General features: G+C 35.5%; 1 long non-coding RNA gene across 1 annotated transcript in view; it reads right to left on the reverse strand.

The window, feature by feature from the left end:
- Positions 1-16139, reverse strand: part of LOC311584942 — a 753214-nt gene that overhangs the window by 171359 nt on the left and 565716 nt on the right. The window lies entirely within an intron of this gene.

The following is a 16139-nucleotide window of genomic DNA, read 5'->3' on the forward strand; positions in this document are numbered from 1 at the left end:
CTTCATGGCAAAGAAGACGAAGAAATATAAAAAATAACCTCATCTTTTAATTAAAAGAGGTCCTCTTATCTTCCTCTGTAATGTATAATCATTGTTATAAAGACAAAAATGTAAAATATTTATTTTTGTGTCAAGGTAAGAATATTGTACCCAACCAATAAAGTAAGAGATCATTGAACTTGGAAAAGAAGTTTCTCTTATTGTTGGCACAAATACATATATAGGATATTTTTCATCCTTGCCTTCCATGTTTTCTCCAATGCATTTCCAAAGCAGTGACATAACCAAGTTTCGTTTGAATTACCAGTTTTCATTCAATATTTTAATTTGCATTAAATATTTTAGGTACATAGTTTTAAATAATCATGTCTTCAAAATGAGATTGCATTATAATCATTTGGATTTTGCTCTTTCTATTAAAAAATTTTAAAAATACCTTAATAGTCTTTATATGGTTAGCAAATTATTCTTATTAACTATACTACAGGAAAACATAAAAATTAAGAAGACTATAAATATTTAGCCTCCCAAATTAATTACTAGTATTTTATGAGAAGATAGACATATATGTCACTCTCAGATCAAAACTATACTTATTTTCCTCATAATTATTCATAAAAGGGATCATGGATTTTTTTCAAAAAGTAATTATTTTAATATTAATTTATTGAACTTTAGCATTGATCATTACATGCATAAACAGAGTGCTAGCTATAATTTTTGGCTAGAAATGATTAACGTGTATTTCTTCTAAGAAATATATAAACAAAGATCTTCTTAGTAATAGACATATTATAAGCAATTCTTAAATTCTCTGGTTTTTGTTACTATTGAATCAGATCAGAGCTGTGATGTGAAGAAAACATCTTTCAATAAAAACATCATTTTTGGAACCAAGCAAGGACCATGTATCTAGGGGATTTAGGCTGTCTGCTCAAATATAGCCCATAGGCAGCTCAGTCTCCATAGGCATCCCCTAGTAAGGGATCAGGGGCTGTCCTTGCCATGAACTCTGCTGCCTGCACTTTGATCATATCCCCCCTGGCAGGTTATCCTACCAGGCCACAGAGGAAGAGGATGCAGGCAGCTCTGATGGGACTTGGTAGGCTGGGGGCAGTTGATAGGGCAGAAGGGCTCCCTTTCACTGAGGACGAAGGGAAGGACTCTGAGGAGACTAAGGTGGGGGGCTACAATTGAGAGGTAAAGTGAATATATTTTTAAAATAAATTTAAATAAAAAATAATTCTAAACAAAACTGATTTCAAAACAAAGACATGGTGACTCAATCTAATCCCCAAACAAGTTTTTAAAAAAGCTTGTGGCTTTAACAAAGACAGAACCAGGTATTCATTATTTCATTGTCTTTTACTGTTAGAATTCTTGGTATCATGTTATTGATGTTATTTTCCATACAGTTTAAACTAGCTTTTATATATTGAGTTTTCATGTGATAACTAAAATTACCTTAAACTGTGATGTTTTATTATACTTACAAACAAGAAAGAAGGAAAAAATTAACTTACTTATTTCTTGCTGCCACATAGTTTATCAGATCATACATATGGTCATAAGTTATAAGGTGTCACAGTGAAGTCTAAACACTTTTACATGACTAGTACAAACATGGTTTAACTTAAATCATGTGTAGTACTAATTATAATGCACATACAGAGCTTGTGAAACTTTTTGCATCATTAATAAAACTGAGGATGACCAAAACAACAACAACAACAACAAAACAAAAAACAAAGCCCTTATCAGCAGGCAACATTTGTTCTGGACTCTTCAATTTAGTCCTTCTTTATTAGACCCTGGAAAGCTTTGTTTTAAGGAAAGGTAAACCTATCTGAATCCACATTTACCTTGTCTCTGAAGGGAACAACAGTTGGTAGAATCCTAGATTATGCTGTTTGTGAAATGGAAACATTCTTTCTCCTCGATTATAAGGATTATAGAGACTCTTCTTGTTTGGCATTGTGACAGGGAATGCAGAGTACTTTACTTAATAGTAAGTTCAGCAACAATAGCTGTCTAGGCATTACTGAACTGAATCATCCATGTGAAAGAACATGCAGAGCCACATCTTTGCCAACGGTCTGAAAACCTTCTATATAGGTGAAGGCATAGAGTGAGAAATCTTTATGTCTGGCAGGCTTGACCAGTGGTCTGGACCAGCACTACAGCTTTAATAAAGATACACACTGTCCAGTACTTACAGTGCATTAAATGATGATGTATTTAGAAGAAAATGAGGGCGTACACTAAAGCTTTTATATTGCTTTCTATAATGTTTATATCAATGTATTCCTGGCCCACTAGGAATGGCACCAAGTTACATGGAGAGAAAAGTTTTCTTTAAGCCAATGTTTTGCTTAGTCTCGCTAAACACCACAAACATAAAACTCAAATAACAATCCTGAGGTTGGAGATATTTCTTCTTCATTCTTTATTGAAAAATGAAATAAAGCTGCAGGCAACAGAGATAATCACATGGAATCACCAGTGAATTTAAATTTGCTTAAATTTAAATTTATTAGGTTACTTAAATCTTCAAGCTTGTGTTTAGACATACATAAAACAGCAATTTGCAAAGCTTACTGAGATTTGCATTCTGCATTCTTTCTTCAAAATCAATGCATGAGAATAAATGTAAATATAGTTATAAAATTATTTACCTTTTAAATGAAGGTGTCTGGTCCCTCATATTTTAAATTCTCTACGGAGATAATCCGATGATGTGTAATGGTGCTGAATTAAGAGGGAGACGGAACCACTGTGTCCTGTATAATCCCACCCACATCTACGATCACCCCGCACTCTTGGCTTATCTACTTTCTCAGGTAGACTTTGTAAGTATTTAACTCCTGTAGAGAAATATTTTAAGCTAGTATGACTCTCTTAAAAACACATGTTTGAGAAAATATCTAAGACTAAGTACGCTGTTATGCCAAAAGAAATTTGTAAAGACTTAAAGTTTCATCTTAGAAATAATTCTAAGGATAGAGAAGGAAATGGCTTTGCCAGACAGTAAATATCGACATGAAACACAATGGGTCTACAGCCCAGATTTCACAGCAGGGCCCTAAAACCTACCAGAAAGTCATTTTGTGCTCTCCATACTAATATTCTTTTTTTTTTTAATGAGTTGATATAATTTGATTTTAGTGGTGTGTGTTTCTATACCTCTCAATGTGGAACTACTACATACACATCTGTCTTTAAACATATGGGACAGTCAAGTTCTATTAGTGTATACCCTCTATGTAGATAAAACCATATAACATTTATTCTACTGTTATATCTTGGCTTGTAAATTTGCTGTGGTGACTGATAAAGTTCAGGGACCTTTTTCTTAATTTTGCACATCAGTCTATTTGATGATTAGATAAACAAACTTAGAAATATGTCTATTTGCTCCCCAAAGTACACATTTCTCATGAAACATGAATTAATTGATGTGATTTAGCCCCCAAAACCAACAAGAGGAGAGAGTTTGTACCTAACAGATTATCAACAAATTCTTCTGAATAATATTAGATCATATCATTCAGATTTGTAAATGCCCTAAAGTCCATACAAATATAAGAATTTATAGCAATTTTGAAACATATATTTACAATCTTCATATATTTTTCCAGAATTTCTTAGAATCCTTAGGGTTCTGGCTGAGAATTTAAAACATCCCTTCCCATGCTCACAGGATAAGAGTATCTTAATATGATCCCTTTCAGAGTCTCAACACGTAATAGATTTGAGGCTGGTTTGCATTATGAATTGTTTCTGTTTCAAATCAAGAAAATATGGCTAGAAATGTGTGTTTGATGGGTTAAGCTGTGTACCTGTGTTCTTTTCATTAACCATATAATGTGCATAATCTACTTACTGCAAGATATTTGCCACAGTCTCTTGTTCTTTTGTGACAAGCTTATTTCTCAAAATATTTGAAGAAATACATTTTAAATGTGGAAAACACTGGTTTTTTTTTTTTTGGAAGGGTGGACTCTAGAGATTCGATATTTAGAATTCTACATTCATAATGTTCTTCTTGTAGGTTTCTAGGATCCTCTGGATTTTTCAACTTTGCCATTCTCCCATGTTTCTCTCATCTAGAGTCCCAATAGGATGTCCTCCCCTCTGTCCCAGTTTCCTGGTAAGTGAAGACTTTCAAAGGACATGCCCCTTGGGCTAATATGCAGATATAAGTGAGTATATACCATTTGACTCTTTCTGCTTCTGGATTAACTCACTCATTATGATCATTTCTAGTTCAATACATTTGTCCACAAATTTTGGGAATTCCTTGTTTTTAATAGCTGAGTAGTATTCCATAGTGTAAATGTACCACAGTTTCTTTATCCATTCTACTGAGGGACACTTAGGCTGTTTCCATATTCTGGCTATTATGAATAAGGCTGCTATGAACATGGCTGAGCAAATTTTCTTGTTGTGTGCTGGAGTATCTTATTTGGACCCAGGGGTCCCATTCAAACTATGGCACCTGCCAAGGACAATACAGGCCGTAAACTTCAAACCCCTACCCAGATCTAGCCAATGGACAGGACATTCTTCACAGTTGAGTGGAGAGTGCGATCTGACTTTCACATGTCCTCTGGTGCCTCATATTTGACCAAGTCTCCTGAATGGGGAGACCTGGTGGCACTCAGAGGAAGGGTAACAGGCTACCAAGAAGAGACTTGATACCCTATGAGCATATACAGGGGGAAGAAATCCCCCTTAGTCACAGTCATAGGAGAGGGGAGTAAGGGGAACATGGGAGGGAGGGAAGAATGGGAGGATACAAGGGAGGGGATTGCCATTGAGATGTAATATGGACAAATTAATAAAATTTAAAAAAAGAATTCTACATTCATACATATGACTACTATTCAGTAATTGTCTTTAAAACCCACTCTGAGAAGCCATCATTAACAATCATTTCTTGAGAATGATCTTCTTGTGAGTTATAGAAAACATGTTGTCACTTGCTCTTCAATGCAGAACTAACTATTTTCCTCTGTGGAGAACAAATACTTTCCATATGTGAGATGATAAAAGAAAACATTTGAGTGCTCGGAGTCTCACCATTTGAGGCACTTGTCATTATTTTCATAATACCCCAATTCTATATGCTTTCCTCACTTAACTTCTGTTCATATAGCTCACATAAATAAAAGACAGGCAATAGGACATTCTTATCCAGAAACAGACACTGTAGCAGGCCATCAATTAAACAAATGCATATGTTAACTATAGAAAAATACACAATTAAAAAAAAACTACAGGAATTTCCTAAAGCTGATCATTAAGAGAGATTAATTTAATGTGTATTTGATTTTAATTATTTACTTGATCATTAATAGTGAATGAAATAAAATGGCTTTGACTTTTTAAAAAGATTTATTTATCTGTGTCTGTGTCTGTGTATTTGGTCACACCTTTGTTGTGAACTGTATGTGGAGACAAGAGAAAAAGTTTTAGGAGTTAATTTTCTCCTTCTATCTTGTAGACCTTAGGGATTGAACTTGAGTCTTCAAGTTGGGTGGCCATGCCCTTTTCTGATAAGCCATCTAACAAGCCCCCAAAGATATTTTGTTGTTGTTTTGTGTTGAGTTTATATGGTTGATTTAAATTACAATTTTCAGATGAGAAATCTCAGATGAAGACATTCATTCAAACCAATGTAAATTGAATGCTAATTAAGCTAATGCTGTTGTAAGTCAAAGATCCTCTTTGGAAGGTAGGTGATTCTGGTAACAATCCCATATTAGTTAAATGACGTTTTCTCATTCACTGTAGTATATTCTCATAGTGTTTCTTATAAGATATTGTTTTGGGAATATATGTATCTTGTTTCTACCTACAACATTGTCAAGCACCACTCGTGTGACTTCAGAGAAATAATTTGAAATGGATTCTCTTTGGTGCCATGACACAAAAACTGAAATTGGTTATATGTGGCAAGAAATTGCTCTCACATCTCATTGCAAACAATTGGAATTCTTCACACACACACACACACACACACACACACACACACACACACACACACAGGAAATAAAATGGCCTGAGTTGTGACAGTACAGAACCATCCATTGACTTATAGCCTTTAAAGTAAGCCTGGAGGTCTTGGGATTGAAACATATCTTTTAAGTACATTAAGTACATTTTTCTATAGTTCCTAACAGCATCACCTGAGTTTGTGTCTAAAAAAAAGGAGGAAGTTATCAATACTGTATTCATATATAACTTATTAATGCTAGGCAACAGTCAGATGTGATTGCTCACAATCATATTCTTAATACTTGGGCAAGCCAAGGCAGGAAGATTGAGAGTTCAAAGCCAGACTGAAATGCTAAAACAATATGTAGTTTCAGGACATAAAAGTCTGTGGCCAGGGACATGACCAATCAATATGCAAACATGAGGACATGAGTTTGATCTTAAATACCCTCAAATAGCCAAGTGTGGTAACAAGTTCTCAGAAGGCCAGTACTGGTACAGTGTAAACAGCCAGAGCCCTGGAGCTTACTGGCCATCTAGTATAGCCAAATTGTGGAGCTGAAAGTTCAATATGAGACACTGTGGCAACAATAAGCTAGAGAGAAGCCAAGAACGATGCCCAGTGTTGCCTGTAGCTTCTACATGCGCACACACATACATATATGCCATTTACAGTCATGCAAATAAACAAACACCAAATGTAACTGTCTACAACACTAAGGCACAAGAACACAGTCACAGTTAAATGAATGCCCTTACCCATGTATCAGTCTCTTCATGTGTGTTTGAATGCTTTTCTGTTCACACAGTCAATATACTATTTATAAATTTAAAAACGTAGTTCCTATGGATCTTAGTGTTGGTCCAATTCTATCAAATCCTTTGGTACAAAGATGATCATGATTTCAAATGCTGTTTTGATTATCAGGTAATTTCTTTGTTCCTTTATAGAGTACAAATGATAACACGTATAAGCTTGCAAAATTATTTTGTGTTCTTACAGAGAAAATGGTCTGTTTTAGGAGAAAGAGCACTTCTGTGCATTGAAAAGCTTCGCCACTGATTCCGAACTTATTGCCCGCATGCTGTTTGACGTTAACATCAAACTTCCCACCACGTAAATTCCTGACGTGTGAAATGAGTTTCTCCATCTCACCACTGGTATAGGCTTACCAAGAATGACATGAGAATTAATCCAAGGAGTCTTTAATCTTTTTATTGCTGCTTTAGGAAGCACAGTTTCAAATGAATAAATCATAGTTACAATGCCTTGTTAATAGCCTCAAAAGAATACTTTCAGTTTCTTGACTTCAAAAAGAGCAATCAAATTCAATCACTATGCTCTCTGAGTGGAAGAAAGCAATGGCCACAAACTTGAGCTCTGTGTTATGTGTTCTCTGTAGACACAAGACCGCTCCCTAGCCTGCTGTTCCCACTGTGATACAGAATAAAACCTACACAGCTGCTCCTCTGCAGTGAAATGAAGATATCCATATTAAACAAGCACAATTGAGCAGATGATAATTATTCTCAAAGGATCAAAACAACACCTTGCTTTGCTGGAAGTCTTGATACAGATGGTACAAAGCTCTGTAGCTTATCACAGGAAATAAGGCTTTATGGTGAAATTCACTGATTTAACATGGCACTTTAAGGATGTATTCCCTTGGAAAACACAATAAGAACACTGATTAGGGTTATCATTTTAACATAATAGAAGTGCCGTTGTAATCCCAAACAGTATCAGAGTGTAATTAAAAATTGTACTCATGTAAACAAATATGACTACAACTTAGTTGTATCAAAAGGACACAGATCACACAGCAAAACCAACAGAGCCGTGCTTTGTGAAGAAGTATAGTCAAATAGCCTCATAACTGACAAATCTAGAACTCTTTAAATATTGTTTGAAATGTGGAAGATCAACCTGGTATGTATACTTAACTGAATTTTTAGAGTCTAATATCCTGAAATGAATACTTTTACATCCACGAAAGCAGGCAAAGCACAGACTACAATAGTATACAAAGGACATGTGACAGCAAGGGTTCTGAAATCCTTCTTTGAACTTCTGTACCATGTTGCAATGCAGGTGGCTGAGCAGGCCAGTTAGTGAAAGCTGTAACGTCCACAGCCTGCGTCTCCATCTTGGATCTGCTAAGTGAACTCAGAGACCCTGAGGGAGGCAGGAATTCTCACCTAAGATGGTGAAACTGTTACTGAGGGGCCTACATTAACAGGGCCTACATTAACAGGGATCATACTAGCAGCAGTCAGACTCCAGTCTGTTAAAAGGCTACCAGACTCCATTGCATCACAAAAGACTTCCAACTCTGGCCCAGAAAGAACTCCCTGGATGATGTCAAGTTGACTAAGAACCAATGTTTATGTTCTAAGAATAAAAATGTCTATACCACCAGCTCTGGGTAAAAGTCTCTGCATCTGGTTACTTCAACCACAAGTCATGTTAAAGACTCAGCATATCTCATGGCCTTGATAACCACCGAGAATTCCCCACCCACACTTGCAGCTAGCTGTCCATGACCAAACTGGCCAGAACAGGGGTCAATAAAACTTTCTTTGTGTAAAAAGAGAAAAAATTCTTTGAGTCAGAGCCAACCACCCTGTCAACTACCCTGTTCCCTTGGAACCCCTTGCTTGAGCAAATTGTGGGTTTTGCCTATATAAACTAACTCTGGAAGAGGCTGGTTGTCATAGTTTCAATGTTCTTACATTAGACTGTGTCCATGACATCAGTATCTGTTTCTCTTTCTGCCTGAAAATAAAGGTTTTTTTTACGTGTCCCTCCCACAGGTGTGCTTGGTGTTTCATTTGAATGACCCCAGACCCAGCACTACAAACTTAAAAAAAATTTTTTTAAGATTCACCATATGTATATGAGTGCTCTATTTGCATGTACACCTACATTCAAGAATACGGTATCAGATAGCATTTTAGATGGTTGTAAGCCACCACTCAGGATCTCTGGAGGAGCAGTTAGTTCTCTTAACCTCTGAGTCTTCTTTCCATCCCCCAAACTACAAACTTTTAATCCTACATGCTCTTTAGTTGTCCAGAAGATACTGGGTTTTATGAATTGATGATATAAAGAAAGAATCAAATAAAATTTAAAAACTAATGTTATATATTTTTATTGCTGAAAACTTGTAACTTTCTACGTTACTCAAATACTAAACTTTACAAAAGCTAGTGGGTTTTCATAAATCACACAGAGATGTGACTGGTTCCTTCAAGCTCCTGCTGCCCTGATGTTGCAAGCATGACGGACTGGACCCTGAACTGTGAACTGAAATAAAATTTTCGTTCCTTGTTAGTTGAGTCATGATATTTTATATAGAAGTAGCAGAGAAACTAAGAGTCAAAGGCAACACAAAGGTGTGGGATAGACGCAATGGGCATGCTCAAGCAAGGCTAAAAGTGTCACTGCAGACTGAGGCCATACTTTTACCCTCTCCACATATACAGCACGGTATTTCATTTGGGAAACAAGCAAATCAACTGAGTTGTATCACACAACATTGGCAGTGGTGATGATAACTTGAGTGTTCATAGTAATAGGTCATGATGGTCCACAGAATCAATTTAAGTGGGTAACACTTAAAAAAACAAGAGCACTTAGACACTGGCCAAGAGGAAAAATGATATAGTGAAAGAAGTGATTGATCTGCCAAGCGTAGGTTCTGAAGTCCTCGTTGCTGTGTAAAGAAATGGGCCATGAAGAGAAGATGGAAGCAACGGTTAAGAAATGTAAGGCTTGAAAATAAAGTGGCTGAGAGGAGGCAAGCATTTGGTGTTGAAGGACAAGCATGATAAATAAGATGAAGTCTGATTATGTTAGTTCTAGTGGACTCGGCAGGGTCTATCATTTGTGAACGTGAGTGTCACAAACACAATCGACACAGAAGAGGAAAGGACAAAATGACATTGCCTTTATGTTTTTAAACAAAACTTTAAGCATTGAGAATTACAGAGTTCTGGAGATAAAATGGTAAGTTTCTACCTATTGTCCGTTTCTGAACAGAGATTAATAGGGGAATAATAAAAAAATTTTCAAAAACTATACTGTGTAGAAGTTTTTAAGATGTCACCAAAATCCATATTTAGACTCAGCAAGATAAAAGGATGAGGTTATTGATCAAAGAAATAAGATCCATGGGAACCTGGATACCTTCCCAGAAAAGACATTTGTCATTTTAACATGCTGAAGGAAAATGTAAAATGAATATTTTAAGTAGGAAAACTCTGTGAGTGCTTCACATCATATAAACAATTTCTTCATCTGTAATTTTTTGTCTGTCAAACTAAATGATATAAAAATATTTTAAAAGCACAAGGAGAAAACTATTAAGAATATAAAAGTATACATATATATGTTTTAGTACATACAAACACATATATAAGTAAACATACATATATTTTAATATATATTTACCATATATAAAGCACATATAATTCATGTTTTCATGCATGAATGCATGCACTTGTGTGTTTTTTCAATATTTTGTCTATATATTCTTTTTTAAATTACATAGCTTATTTCTTGAGATTAAAATTACACCATTTCCCCCTCCCTTTCCTCCTTCATATTTATACCATATATCCTTCCTCATTCTCTTTCAAATATATGGCATCTTTTTTATTAATTATTGCATGCATATAAGTGTATATATATACACACATATATATTCCTTAAAAACCTTCTCAGTCTGTATAATTTTCCTTGTGTGTAAGTTTTTATGGCTGGCCATCTGATATTAGATAAGCAACTTGTATGCTCTCTCATGAGAAAGACAGTTCCTCCTGCTCTAAGCATCCCTTAGATTCCTTTTTTTGCCATTAGTCCATTATTCTGAAATTTTTCTCCTGTATGGTTCTGTCTTACTCACTGTTTTAGTCTCCCTCTAAAAAATATTTAATGATCAAAGTTGATTTCTATTCACAGAGTTCATGTCAGAGGCAATCCCCACTCTCCCCACAACCATGGAGAATGAGCTGTCCATTGGTTGGATCTGAGCAGGGAGACTAGGTTCTCTGCATGCATTGCCCTTGGTTGGTGCAACAGTTTTGCAGGCCCCTCTGGGTCCACATACGCAGGCCTTGATGGTCTCCCTGTACAGCTACTGATCCTTCTTCATCTTTCATACCCTTGGTTTTCCATACCACTCTCATCACTCCACCCGCAGTCCAGCAGCAAGACCTAGAATCTATTAAAGTAATACATCCAAGTTACTTTTGTAGGTATATTTTTTCATTGTATATGACCTCAGTCTTGCTCAATAGGTTTCCCATTTGGAAAGCCATCTTCCCAGCCTTGACTATACACATTTTAAAGAATTTGTAGAAATGAATACGTTTATCCTTTTTGCAGGAGAAAAGTATCATCACATATTGTTTCAAAACTTTACACAGAATTTTCCATTCACTTCTGATATTTGGAATGACTAAGTAGTGTGGACCAGATTTTCAAGTCTCTGTTGTAGATCTATGACATTTCCTTCCTAGTCAATGCTTACATATAGTATGGTCACTATGGAGTTATTTGTCCAAGAAGTTTATTTATTGTTGCAGAAAATTTTACATTATGGTAATGTTTGAGTTTGTTGCTGTCATACAGTTACATGTTTACTCTGAAATTTTCATCACAACATTATTGGCTATATTTTCTAGCATATTAATTTTATTAATTTGTAAACTATTCTCATGTTTCACTCTTGGAAAATTCATTAAGAGACATTATTCTAATTATTAACTTGACACCCAAACTACAAATTAATCTCTTTGTTGGAAACAAAGATAAATTAAAAGTTGAACTAAAAGATCTTCATGTAATCATTAACCAAGTTGAAATAATTTGCCCATGAAAAGGAGTGACATGATGGCCATACATTTAAAAATGTTTTTATTATTCTAAAGATTCACAAACAATGAAACATGTTAGCTGGCAACACCCAGCCTACCTCAAAGAAAATGATGAGCATCAAAGAACCTCCTTATGGAGATGGCTTCAAATGTTACAAACGAGCCACTGGGCAAAGTGTCCTCATTTTGGGCACAGACAGAACTGTGCCAAAAAAGGGCAATCTTGGAGGGAGGCCAAGTTGGGGGCCAAACTCTGTCAAAACAAGGTAAGAAAGTCCTCAATAGTTCCTGCCACACAAATAAGTCTGTCAAATATATTAGGCCAAAAGGCTGAAGAAGATGCTCCAATGTTGTAGAGAATTTTGGGGAAATATTCAGGTAGCCAACTGTCTCTGTCATCTTCCCATTTGGAAAGCTACTAACCTGCATTCCCACTTCTCAAGTCTCTGATGGGGATGAAGATCAGATATTTAGTCTTACAATTAAGCTTAGTTGTTGAGGGGTTAAGATGGTTTTTTAGGTCTAGATAGATGCTTTAAGTTGTTAATGATGAGATTATGATAGATATTGATTTACATTCAGAATTTTAGATGCACCAAGATAGGAAACATGTTTTCTTCAAGGCTATCAAACACAAATAGTCAAAACCTAAGAATATAACACTTCATTTATATAATTCCTGATTGTGTCATGGTTCTTCTTTCCATAGGTAGTTTATTGTATTATATGTGTAATAATATAAATGTGTATGTAAAAATTAATAAAAAATGGAAAAATGATGGCCATACATTGTGATGTTTTATAAAAAATAAAATTTAAGTTGGTGCAAAAAGATTATGTGTTTATTATAATATTATCTTCAAATACTTACCTCATTCAACAAGTAAAGTAAAATAATTTATAGGCAATGAGAGGCATGCCAAACCCATAGGTCAATGGTTCTCAATTTGTGACCCATGACCCCTTTGGGAATTGAATGACCTATAGGGATCACATAAGGTAATCAGAAAACATATATATGTCTACATTATGACTCATAAAATAACAAAATTACAGTTATTAAGTAGCAGCACCAATAATTGTGTAGCTGATGTCACTACAACATGAGAGTTTACAAACGGGTCACAACATTAGAAAGGTTGAGTGCCACTGCCATAGTGGAAAGCAAACACTATGTTTATAGGTCAGGTCCATCTTAGCAAATTCCACTAAATGATGTTTCACATTCTGAGAATGAAATCACAAACTTCAAACACGTTCACTGGAGAACAGGATATATAAGGAAAAAAAGAAAATGCGTAAGATTATCAAGAAAAGGTTATCAACAAATACAACTCTTAAAAGAAGCACAAATAATTAGCCAATTAACGTCCCATCAGGAAGGGAGAGGGGAGAAGGGTGACTGTTGTCAGATGAACTTATAGTTCAAGATTCAAGACTTCAATTATGCTTAATTGAATTGGGCCCTTGCAGGTTGGGAAGCAAAGTGCTGCGATGTAAAAGAGAACATTGATGAAAGTGGGATAAATTAAGAACCCAAATGCGGAGGGAAACAATTCCATCAAGGGCTCTGAATTTAAAATGAAGTTCTACTAAATTCTGTATGCACAGAGGGGGCCCAGCTTTTGAGCAGGGATGTGATCCAAACACAGCTGCGTATTTAGAAAATTAAACTGACTGTTTTGATTGTGTGGAGAGGTAAGGAAACAGGATAGAAATCTATTTAAATAATCCAAACAGGCATTTGAATTAACTTGATTGGAATGAAATGTTTTGTAATATTTTGGGAGATGTGAATTTAATTTAGCAGGACTCCAGAATAAGAAAAAAAAAATCAATAGTAAGTAGATGATCTGTATAAGAAGTACCTACTTTGACTAGATTTGCTCTTTTGTATCTAAGAAAAAAGTACCAGAGAAAATACCAAGGAGTGACAAGGCTGCATTTTTGTCCTTTCCTTAAACTTCTTAAAAGAATGCCATTGATCTCTAAGTTGAATGATATTTATTTTCCCTAAAAAGTCACTTCTTTTGCTGCCAGAAGTAAGTTTTCTTCCAGCTTGACTTAAAGAACACTGTGGACAGTACTCAGGGTGTTTGAAGAAACTGGTGCAGCAAAACTGCAGCTAGGTCAAAGAAAAAGGTGAGAGTAGATTTTCAGCTTCCCACTTTCCATGTTGTTTAAAAAAACTGTTTTCATAAGACTGCATGCATGTTGTCTTCATCAGTGCACACATATATGCAACTCTACACGTTTAAAGCACAATAGATCAAAATGATATCGTGGAAACTTGCTCCTAGAAGTTCCTTCACATTCACATCCCTCAATTTAATGAACAGAGGTTTTTCATATAGCAGCAGTACCAAATTATATAACATTCCAAAAATATTAATAATGAATGCTGCATGAAAAACAGAAGCTAAGTACTTTTTGTTATCATGCAATAAGAACTACTATATTATCCACAGTATGTGTGGATTCATTTGTATTTTTATGGTGCAAACCAGCAAAATCATGGTGAAAACAATGTCTTAAATTGTGCTATCTTCTCATTCCTGTGCTTACAATGTGAGGTGCTTTCCAGATGCCCCAGCTAAAAACGACTGGTTCCTGGGAGAGCTGTGAATAAAAATTCGCCATCTGTCAGTTTCTTCAGTGGTTGGCTCATCTAGAGAAGGTCACTTACAGACACAGGCTTTCCATCTCAGGATGGCTTAGCCAGTGTCTAATCTCTACGTGGTCATAAAGACTGGTCATATTCACCCAACCATGGACAACAATACAGGATGATTTTATCCTGAAAAGCTTTCCATGGGGTCAAACTGCCTTCGGTCTACACTGTGGCTCCCTGTCTTTCTATGTTGATCCTACCCATCCCTATCTCTTTTGAGGGCTTAGCTCAAATAATTAAAGTAGTGCGTGAAAAATGCCATGGTAGTGTTTGCTTCCCAGGAGCCCAAACTATGGAGCCACCATCCATTAGTTGACATTAATACAAACAAACAAACAAAAACCCTTCATTTTGTACCACCCTATAAAAGCTATGTTTTAAGATCGTTGTAATGTAAAGGCCAATGAGCTCTTTTGAAATACCAATCCTCAGTGATATTGATCTTGCATTAGTACATTTAAAATCTAAGCTGAATGACTCTACCCTTCACTGTGCAACACTAGCATGGACAAGATAATGATATTTTCCCCCAAGAAAGTAAACATTTAACAACTCAAATGTGGTCCCTCTATTCTTTAGTATTTCCAAATATCAAATGCACATCTTGAAATATACCATAGATACTGGTATCAAATTGTTTCCCAACATCAATTGAGAAAAGTTTGGGGGAACAAACTTAATAAATAATAGCAATGTTTACATAAATATATTAGTAAGAAGTAATTTATTTATTTTTCTTTAAAAAGGACTGTCTTAATCCAAGTATAGTAGTTTAATTTTGATGAATTTGATATGATTTGTTATATTTTGTCTCAAATAAACTAGATAACAGGCAGTTCTAATATTTTACAAATAACTGGAAGCAAATTCAACCAAACTTTATGATGTGCTGTGATGGAACCCAGGCCACACCCAAGCTAGGCACTTCTTTCACTAAATTAAATCCTCCACCCAAATTCATATGTTTGTATGGAAAATTATGGCTTTCAAAAATAAAAATGAAATGTATATAATGTATAGAGGGTGAAGTTACAAAATGGCATATTCAAGTTCTAACCTTCAGTGCCTTAGAATCTGACTTGACACAGAAAACGAGACTTCATAGAAGATACTACATGAAAATGAGATCAGTAAAGTGGATTCTAATCCAATGGTTATATACGGTGTCCTTCAAATGGAAAATTTGGTCAAAAGGAAATGGAATTTCACATGATGTTGAGTGATGCTAAAAGATATTTTATGATGGTAACAGCTGGAGGGCACAAGGATTTGACATTTCAGATTTTAAGACCATTCTCACAACTTGATCTCCAAACCCTGCCATCAAGAACTCCAAGATGATAGATTTCTATGGTTTTAAGCCGTTGTGCTTCTTGGCTACGGCAATCCCAGAAAGCTAATCCACAACTCAGAATTGAAATACAGACATGCATGTGTATGTGGGTGAAAGTCACCAGACAGGATCTGAACCTTCTGGAAGGCTCATTAGCTCATTAGAACATCAGTGATTCTGGAATGTTGGATTATTACAAGTCCAGATTCTGATTGCAACACATCATGGATTCTCTTAGGACCCTAAATAATCATT

Source organism: Acomys minous, assembly GCF_964271855.1.
Source record: "Acomys minous genome assembly, chromosome: 15".
NCBI lineage: Eukaryota > Metazoa > Chordata > Mammalia > Rodentia > Muridae > Acomys > Acomys minous.